This window comes from Helianthus annuus, chromosome 5 (genome assembly GCF_002127325.2).
Source record: "Helianthus annuus cultivar XRQ/B chromosome 5, HanXRQr2.0-SUNRISE, whole genome shotgun sequence".
NCBI classification, from domain to species: Eukaryota; Viridiplantae; Streptophyta; class Magnoliopsida; order Asterales; family Asteraceae; genus Helianthus; species Helianthus annuus.
This window is the reverse complement of record NC_035437.2, coordinates 115,398,934-115,408,461: the sequence shown is the minus strand read 5'-3', so window position 1 is coordinate 115,408,461 and position 9,528 is coordinate 115,398,934. Positions and strand designations below refer to the sequence as shown.

Sequence of the window (9,528 nt, the reverse complement as noted above, 5' to 3'; positions counted from 1 at the left end):
ACTTGGTTATAACACTTATACGCTTAATTATATTATGACCGTCATGCTTGATTATACCCTTATACTATGCTTTTATATCAAAACAAGTCCCTAAACTCTCAAACTTGCACCTAAAAGGATCAAACATAAACTTCACGGGCCAAAGTGCAACAAAATGAAACTTGTCGGAACAAGGGCGCCGCGTGACGCCAAGGTCCCTCGTGTCACGCTAGGGCCTTGTTTCGGCAGAATGTGTGTTTCTTGAGCTGGTTGCACGAAATCCCAAGAAGTTAACCCACCCAATCACCTCTAATCACCTCCAATCATCTCTAACCTCTTCCATTATAAATACCCACCATCTCCAACCCTTTTTACACTTTCACAACTCTCTAATCTTCACAAAATTGCTCTCAAATCTGCTGTGAATCTGAGTTTTTGGACAGATTCGTGTATCTTCACTAAAGTGAGTGTAACTTGCTCATTTCTCAACCAAATCACTTGGTTCTTCTTCCTATTGCTTTGTTATGTCCTTGGGTTTAAATCCTTGGTTTCTCCTTGGAGAAATCATGCTTGGAATTGCCCTAAAAAGGACCAAAACTTTCTGTTTTGTCTTATGTTATTCAAAAACTTGTTTATACTTATCAAACTTGAGTCTAACTCATCTCAAACCTATGTCCTAATGCTTACAACACTTTTCGTGGTTGGTTAGGCTTAAAAACAATGTTGAGACACTTAAAATCAGAGGATTAAACCTCATAAACTTTCTGTTTTGTTTAGGGTTTTTAACCCACAAGTCATGTCAAGCTTAGACCTTGATGAATGAGTGATTATGGAGCAACTTGGGTTGTCCAATATACAATCCTCACATGATTTGATGATTTCTCTTAGCTTAGTTCATTTGCATACTTGTACAAACCTTAGTTCGTGACCCTCCTTGGTTGTTTTTACATCAAGTGAAGTGGTGAACATCAAAGGGGTACCTAAATGGAAGCTTGGTCTTCCTACCCCATACATGACATCTATGCAACTAGAGGTGCCTAAATGGAGATTTAATCTTCTACCTCCTACTTGAATTATTGGACTAAATAATATGTAATATTTATCCTAGATATAAATACATACTCATTCGAACCTTTGATGTTGAACTTGTGTTTACATGTTAAAGAAGTAGAATATCATCCAAGACGTAAAACCTTAATATGATTCTAATGGGTATACTACCCATGAAAAACATTAATAACCATATTGGTTACCTAGTGTCATATGAGGGTTATAAAGTTAAAGATGGTTATTATTTTATATATATATATTATACTTTATACTAAGTTACTTCATATTCATAATCTTCCGTTAAGCGCCAAACTCACACACCTATGTTTCCTCATGTAGAAGAACTAGGTGCTCCAAGCTAAACCATCCACCAACCTACTCTCGGAACCTCAAGTTCAAGACTTGTAAACCGTGAGTATACTCGATCCCTTTTTTCCCCTTTACACTTTGGGATGCAACATGTATGATTATGCAAACAACTTTTAAATTTAAACAAAACATACTCCATCCATGATCAAAACATGAAACTAATGTGAATATTTACTATGCTCGTATGCTCTATGAACGCTTTGGAACGTTATATGCTCATTAACTTTGCTCGCCCACCTTAACAATTATAGCGCTATAGGATTAACGCCCCGCCCGTTATACTTTTGGGTATTGTTAAGTTAAACTTTACCACCCCGCTAAACTTTTGGGATTAGGCTTGTTATGCGTTGTATTCTTGGGTTTGAACATATTGTACGCCAAAAATTGCATGCTAGAAATCACACATTATGTAACATGTTGGATTTGAGTTTTTATTCTATTATGCTATGTAGTCAAACTTGTATACTCGCCTTTGCTTTTGCATTGAACTCTATTTTAATACATGTTGCTGGTTAATTGTTGAAGTATGGACCAAAGATGAAACGAGATTTAGGGTGGACTAGATACACACCTAGATTAATTTATCTTCTATTGTTATGTTTTATGTTGCAACAATGTTGTTATCCTTATTTGAATTTTGTATGACATTAGTATTGGAAATGAAATTTGAATTTAATTAAATATGGTCACATAGTGCTATGAAGTCTCTTGCAATCTATACACACTCCGTCTCATCCCGATGTTTCCGCCATCGGTTGGGGTGTAACATAATCAAACAATAAATTGATTATGATCAAACAATACCGAAAAAATAACAAAAAAACAGCCACTTATTCGCATCCTTCATTCTCATACAAAACCCTAGATAACAACAGTCGTCACAACGTGAGAGTGATATTAATATATAGATCTGAAGGAACTGACTGACCTGGTGTTTGAAAACTCAGAAGTTTGCCGGTGCTAGAAAAGATGATTACACCGACCTCGGCATCACACAAGGTGGCAAGCTCCTTAACCTTCTTCAGTAGTCCAACTTGTCTGCTTGTTGAGTTGTCAATCCTTCCCCTCCCCATTCTTCAATGGTAGATTACGAAGGCTCAAACTATCTACACACCAAGTGTGTAGATAGCCAACCCAAAAAGGTGTCTTTTGTCCTATGTGCATACCCTGTAGTGTCGAGCTGTGGCCAAAGCGCGGTGTTCTGGTCCGGTCAACCAGACAAAAACTGACGGGTGTCTGACGGGTCTGTTGACCGGACCAAAACGCCGAGCTTTGGCCGCGTTTTGGTCCTGTCAACCAGACCGGGTGTCAGTCTTTTGTCTGGTTGACAGGACCAAAACGCCGCCAAAGCTCGGCGTTTTGGTCCGGTCAACAAACCCGTCAGACACTCGTCAGTCTTTGTCTGGTTAACCGGACCAAAACGTCACGCTTTGGCCACAGCTCGACACTGCAGGATGTGCATATAGAACAAAAAACACCTTTTTGGTGTGCCAATAGGCAAATGGGTGTGCAAATAGGTACACCCATTACGAAATAGTTGGCGTGGAAAATAGGGCTTGGGAACGGGTTATAAGAGATTATATAGGATCCAGATGTTTGTTCATGGGTCAGGGTTTAGATCCGCACCCAGTACCCATTTAATCAAAGGAGCCCTCATTGGGTGACACATGTCCCAAAATTGGTTTCTTTTATTATAGTAGATAGATTTTTAACAACATAATAGAATTACTTTACAAATTGAATTTGGTTAGTATCAGTTTAGTTTGTTATGGCCTAGTCACTCGCTATAACAACCATAAGTGAAAATTAATAATTATAAAGTCGTTATATGCCAAAAAGAAAAATGGCACGTTTTTTTAAATCGATTGAAAAAATGAATACCGGTCGATTTGATTCCAATAACACTAATTCTGATACAGACGTTATTCAGCCCGTATCGAGCTGGTTTGTATGGTTACCGGTGTGGTACCGACAATCGGTATAGTTTAGACATAGAGAAGTAGATTATTCTGGACACAAATCGTATGATATAAAAAAGTTTTATTAACAACGGTTTCATCTAATAAAAATTGTCTAATGTAACCCAAAAAATAAATTTGTGTTATACATCAACGAGAAATCATAAAAACGAATAATGATACTGGTTCTAATGATTATGACACCGATACTGACATTTTTCAATCGATATAGGTTTCCTTCGTCACGGTATCGGTATTATACTGACACTCAATATAGCCTATGATACAAAAAGTACTCTATTTAAAAAAATATCCGCAAATTCTTTTTGTTAAAGAATCTAATGAACGAAAGTTATTAGTATAAAAGAAATAAAAAAATAGATAAAAACGTATATTATATATAGAGTAAACAGGTCGAAAATAAAATCCTGAATAAAAAAAGTGTACTATTTTTTCATTTCGTTTTAATTAGTTGTATAGTAAATCTATATCTATATAATATAATAAATGAGATAGATTTGGGACATTGACATGTTGTGATGCAATCTCAAGGTGATTTAGGTAGGAATGCATTTGAGCAACTTTCTAGAAGGTTTATCTTTGAAAATTTTATTTTTGGAAAATATTGATATATTCATTCTCTTTCTCAAATACTGTTACATGACGTTTTTTTAAACCCTAAAAATCGTTTTCTTCTGCATCCTCCTTCTGCTTAAAGCCTCCATAATCAAATTGATATCAGGTAAGCAAATCATTTTTTTGTAGTTGTTAATCCTTTTGTTAATCAAAATAGGTTTGGTTCTTGTGACGTATTGGATCCGATTATCCGTTATGTTTTTATTATTTATTTCGTGTTAATCACGTAACATTTTTGGGTTTCGTCTTCAAGCTTTAGCTTTTTATTTTTCTTCAAGTTTGGATATACGGTTGTATGTAAATTCATTGGATATAATTTAAATCTATACATTGGTTGCTTTATGTACATGTTTTGGGTTTGATATTCTTAACTTTGTTTAGAATTGAAAGGTTTGATGACGCACGCCAAGTGTTTGATGAAATGCTTCAATAAAACTGATTTTATTACCCATTTTTTTTTATAACAGTCACTAAAGATCTTACTATCTAGGAGCCTCCAAAGCGCTTCAATCGACCAAGGATATGATCTCTTAAACATATAATTATGCTGATGGAAGGTGAAACATAATCTCTTAAACAAAGTTGAGTTTTTCATCTTGGAGTTGACCATGGATTGCATCAAAGGCTATACTAAAATTTGTTTATAGATGCTAAAAATTCAAATTTGATGCATGTACAAGTGTATGAGTGCAATACAACTTCTTTTAGTTTTCACTAATAGAGGCAAAAAGGGAGTGTCATTGGGGGTAACAAGTTAAAATTGGTAATTTTTGTACAACGTCAGATTGGAGTGAGTAGATATGTTTTTTTCTTGTTTTTTAAGATTGTTTGAATAATGGTTTAAGTTATATACTTAATAAGATGTTTTATTTATTAAATGTAATTTTGTTAAGCCTGGTGCAGATTGAGAGACAGCAAAGGGATATTAACACAAATCTTTTTGGATTTGATACAGAATGAGAGGCTGCAAAGAGATATTAAAAACACAAATCTTTTTGGATATGACTGGACCGAGGATATAAGACAGCATATATAAGATGGCTTTTTGATGTTGCTTTTATATTTTCATATTGGTTATCTTGGCTTTTTAAGGTGCTCTTATATTTATTATATTGGTTGCTGGAGTTTCTAATGAAAGTTGTCTCTTTAGGTCTTTCCAAATAGAATATGTTAGATTTTTTTTATGTTATCTCTTTTTGTGAGAATATGGAACTTTGTTAGATATAATTGAAGCTTATATTTAGTAAGGTTACATTTGTGGTAGAATAATGACTTATTCATGGATATTACTTTTTATTTTTGTATTATTACATATTAGAAAATTATCACCTTAATTTCATATGGTTAAATATGTTCATACTGTATATATTGTATGGCAAATTGTTGGATTAGCCTGAGAATCCTGGGAAAAAGTATCACAAGACTCCCATAATGTAAGATTTTTGTAACTCATTTTTTATATTCATATGTGTTATTTCCAATACTTTGTTTATTATTATTATTATTATTATTATTATTATTATTATTATTATTATTATTATTATTATTATTATTATTATTATTATTATTATTATTATTATTAATGTTTTTCACTTTTAAATGATTGGGATTATTATGAACTATTGTTATTCGGTTGGTTTTGAAATGATCGATCGCATACCTCATAAACAAAGGTTTATCTTGAACACCCTACAATCTAACGCTATAGTTGAAATAGGTATGCATGCTGATTTATGTGTTACCGTGTATTGAAAACTTATGTTTGTTTATTGAAATTCTGCGTGTGCAGAACATACTTTTGCTAAAGTTAGAGGAAGAACCCTACATTCTAAATCTGTTCATCCGCTAATTCTTTCACAACGATTCTTCAATCGGCTTCACAGGTATGTTTTTTGTGTTTCCCTCTTTTTATCATGTTTTTAAACTACAATCATTTAATTTTGTATTTGTTGTTTCTTGAATCATGTACATATTCAAAACTCTAAATTGATTGTTCTTTTGAAGATCGCCCCTTTGTTTAATCGATTTTAGATTTCAGCAAGCACATTTTCATCCCTAAATTAATCATATACATTAGACTTTATTTTGTAAGCATCTGAAATATGAATTGTTTTCTGGCTTAATCGATTATGGGTTAGTGGGTGTTCGGATAGAATTGATGAAACTTTAAGGATTATAAAAGATTCATGTGGATTAGAATATTGAAACTTTTTTAGCTGCAGCTTCAAATATATGATGCTTTTTTGAACAGTGAGATTGTTCTTTCAGCATTTGATGGTTCAACTTTGGTTGCTTAAAAGTTGGTATAATTGACAATTCATGCGAAGAAACATGATTCACATCATGTAATTTCATCATTAGTTTGAAGTTTGAACTTAAAACCTAATGTTGATTTAGGTACACATGGAAAAACTACGACTATAATTGGAAAATGGGACGAAAGCATGCATTTTCTTAATAAAGACTGTTTTGAAAAAGGAAAACGTGACCCGTTTCAGATTTCATTTGTTGTGGAGAAACAGAACACCTCCAAAGTTCCCCACAAGATATATTCTAACTCACTTTGTGTAAGACCCTAACACATTTTAACCACAAAGGCGCAACGGAAATACGAAGTATAAAATTCTTTTGCTTTTATTCACTTTAAACATGTTGAATAGACTTTTTAAAAAGGTTTCTTACAATAATTACAACATCCGTTTTTATCGGATATTAAGGACATGACAAAAATTGTCAAGTTACATGACTACACACTCCCGTATAATCCATTATGTGACTCGATCTTCATCGCCTTAGAACCCCTAAACCTCGAAACTCTGCCCCGTTGTAAGTGTTTTAAACCTGATCACTGATTCAATACCCTATTCGATCGATTTTAAACCCAGCAACGGATGTCAAAGTGCTGCCTATTTAAGGCTATACTTTGTTAACTACGTTGGGGTTTTGATCTCATGATGTATCGTTAAAGTATGATTTGGGTTGATGCACTGATACGTGTTGCATTGAGTTTTTATTAGGAACTCAGGCTTAATACCAGGAGGCTGGAGGCTGTAATAATCAAAACCCTAAATCTACAAAGTGAGTCATTCTCTTTTATTAAAAATGCTTTCAAAACCTTAAATGTTTTCCAATTGATACTTATATTACAGTGATTAAGTATTTGTATTCTTACTGGGAAACTACCATCAGTATGTGGGGTTTTGTATACACTACTTGATAATCTTCACTATTGGACAATGGGTTAGCCAATGAGTGATATGACCACAGTCACTGGAACTACCACCGAGTGACAAATACTATTTTAAAATAGTTTCTTTACTATTGGACAATGAGTTAGCTAATAGTAGTTTGGTAAGATAAACAAATGTAAAAACTCTAAATGTTGTAACTATAAGAATATGCTTTATACAAATGACTGAACTCACAAGTATTTCCTGTTGATCAAATATTTTTAAACGCGTTTCGGGTGACTTACTATGAAAGAAAAAGAAGTATGCTATGAAGCACTGAAAGCTTAAATAAAGTGATTATGTCACCAGATTATAGAAAGGAAATTATGTTTTGTCAAAATAGAATCTATTCCTATAAAAACCTTTGTTTGGAATATGAGTTTTATCACAATTGTTTAACATTAACAATATGGTGTTTTACTAACTCTGAAAATTTCCTAAATACGGTCCTGATGAAAATTTTTCCGCTGCATATTTAATGAACACCGTTACCACCTGACTGTTCACGGCTCCCATCCAGGGTGGGTCGGGGGCTGTGACATGTGTTGTGCAAGATTCATTGTCTAAATGAGGTTCATCTGTACCACCAAATGTGGACTTATATCACATACTAGGTGGTATCTCTTTCGATATTCTATCTAAAGGCAACAAAAAGTAAAAAAGTAATGGTTACTTTTTTTATAAATTGTTGGTGCATATACAGTTGAATGAACAGTTCGTAGATCATGACAAATGTTATGCTATCATCAAGACAAGCAAATAGAGATATGTACAACTTGTTGGTTGTTACTTGTGTAACTTATATGTCTAAAAATATACCCCGCTATTGAAGACCAGATACCTTTGAAACAAGCTTTAATATAAGATAAGGATTGCAGCTGTGAGCATCAACTAAATTAGAAATCAAATAAACAGAAATAGAATGATATTAACATATACTTTTTGCAAATTGCAAACACAACAATCATAGAATAATCTAAACAATAATTCTTAATTTAATAAACCTAATTTACTATCACACAAATTGTTTTTTTTTTTTTTTTGGATGAATAAATTCTATTTTTGATTATCACAAATTAGTGAATAAATAATCAAATTAAAGCATATTAAAAGAATAAAAGACAACCTATTGAAACAAAATAAAGCACACCAACACATGAGAGAATGAGAAAGATTTGGAAAGGGAGGAGGTTGTTCGGTGTTTGCAAGTCTATTGACGTGTCCCTTTTTATTTTTTTTAGTTTAACCTTAAAAAAGAACAAAAAGAACAAAAAGATCCAACTGATAAGTGATGCGGTAATCGAACTCGGCTTGTTGAGGTTGGAAACGGCACGCTTTACTAGTTGAACACAAGACAATTTTCACCTATTATGGGTTCCTACTGAGTTTTCTATATATGTTTTTGCTAAAAACTTTTTTTTATCTTGGGGATAGAGGAAAGGTTTTGCTTACATCCCAGTATCCTCCTAAGACCATACTAATAGCTTGTTATTTGCGGGATTTACTATGTATGGTTGTTGTTGATACAAGCTTTGTTCAAAATGAAATGGGTCATATATAATTGATTTTTTTTGTTCTTTATCGTGACGAACCGAACCAATATCGCCCGGAAACTTTGGTAATAGTGGCAATATTCGTTTTTATAGTTTACAATACAAATTTCAATAAGAACGGAGTTGTCTTTGCAATATGGTATCTTTTTTATATTGTAATTTATAGTGAGTGTCGGTGCCTGTGAAGAACCGTACTAATACCATCCCAACAACATAGGTATGATGTTGATTTTGACCAAACAAAATCAGTATCGATATCTATGCCATCAAAATCGTTATTGATGTTCGTTGTAATGGTTTTTATTTGATGTATAACACATTTATATATTTTTTTTGCCATTTCATGACTTTGTCTTTTTAGTTTTCTTATCAGTTTATTATAACAAATGTCAGTATCGTACCAGTACCAGTGTAATATCATTAGTTTCATTATTTTTTTTTCTGTTATGTTTTTTTCCTTCTTTTGTGTTTTTTGTTAATGTTAATATTTTGGTTTCAAGTGTTCCATAAAATTTTGTTCAAAGACAGCATGCCTCCACCGCGATGCATGTACATGTACCCACTAGTTCATACAAAATCTGTTTAATATATGGTAAAAGGAAACTTAAAGAAACCATGAAGTACCGCTAGTGTTGAGAAGGTGTCACTCAAAGAGCATAGGTGCACGTTTACGTGTCAAAAAGCAGCCCATGCAACAACACGTGTAAGCATGAAGGAAGTCATCAGTCTCCTATATAATAAACTCTTCTTCTT

At 33.2% G+C, this 9,528-nt stretch overlaps 1 long non-coding RNA gene across 5 annotated transcripts; it reads left to right on the top strand.

Moving 5' to 3' along the window:
- The first annotated feature begins 3,981 nt into the window (after nucleotides 1-3,981).
- LOC110939088 lies at nucleotides 3,982-7,360 on the top strand. 5 transcript variants are annotated; one of them, XR_004893981.1, is made up of 3 exons: nucleotides 3,982-4,098; nucleotides 4,460-5,875; nucleotides 7,010-7,360. It is a non-coding gene; the product is annotated as an uncharacterized LOC110939088 (long non-coding RNA). The 5 variants fall into 5 exon arrangements; XR_004893983.1 differs by lacking the exon at nucleotides 7,010-7,360 and having other exon boundaries at nucleotides 4,460-4,549; nucleotides 4,948-5,999; XR_004893982.1 differs by lacking the exon at nucleotides 7,010-7,360 and having other exon boundaries at nucleotides 4,460-4,549; nucleotides 4,896-5,999.
- The last annotated feature ends 2,168 nt before the right edge of the window (nucleotides 7,361-9,528 follow it).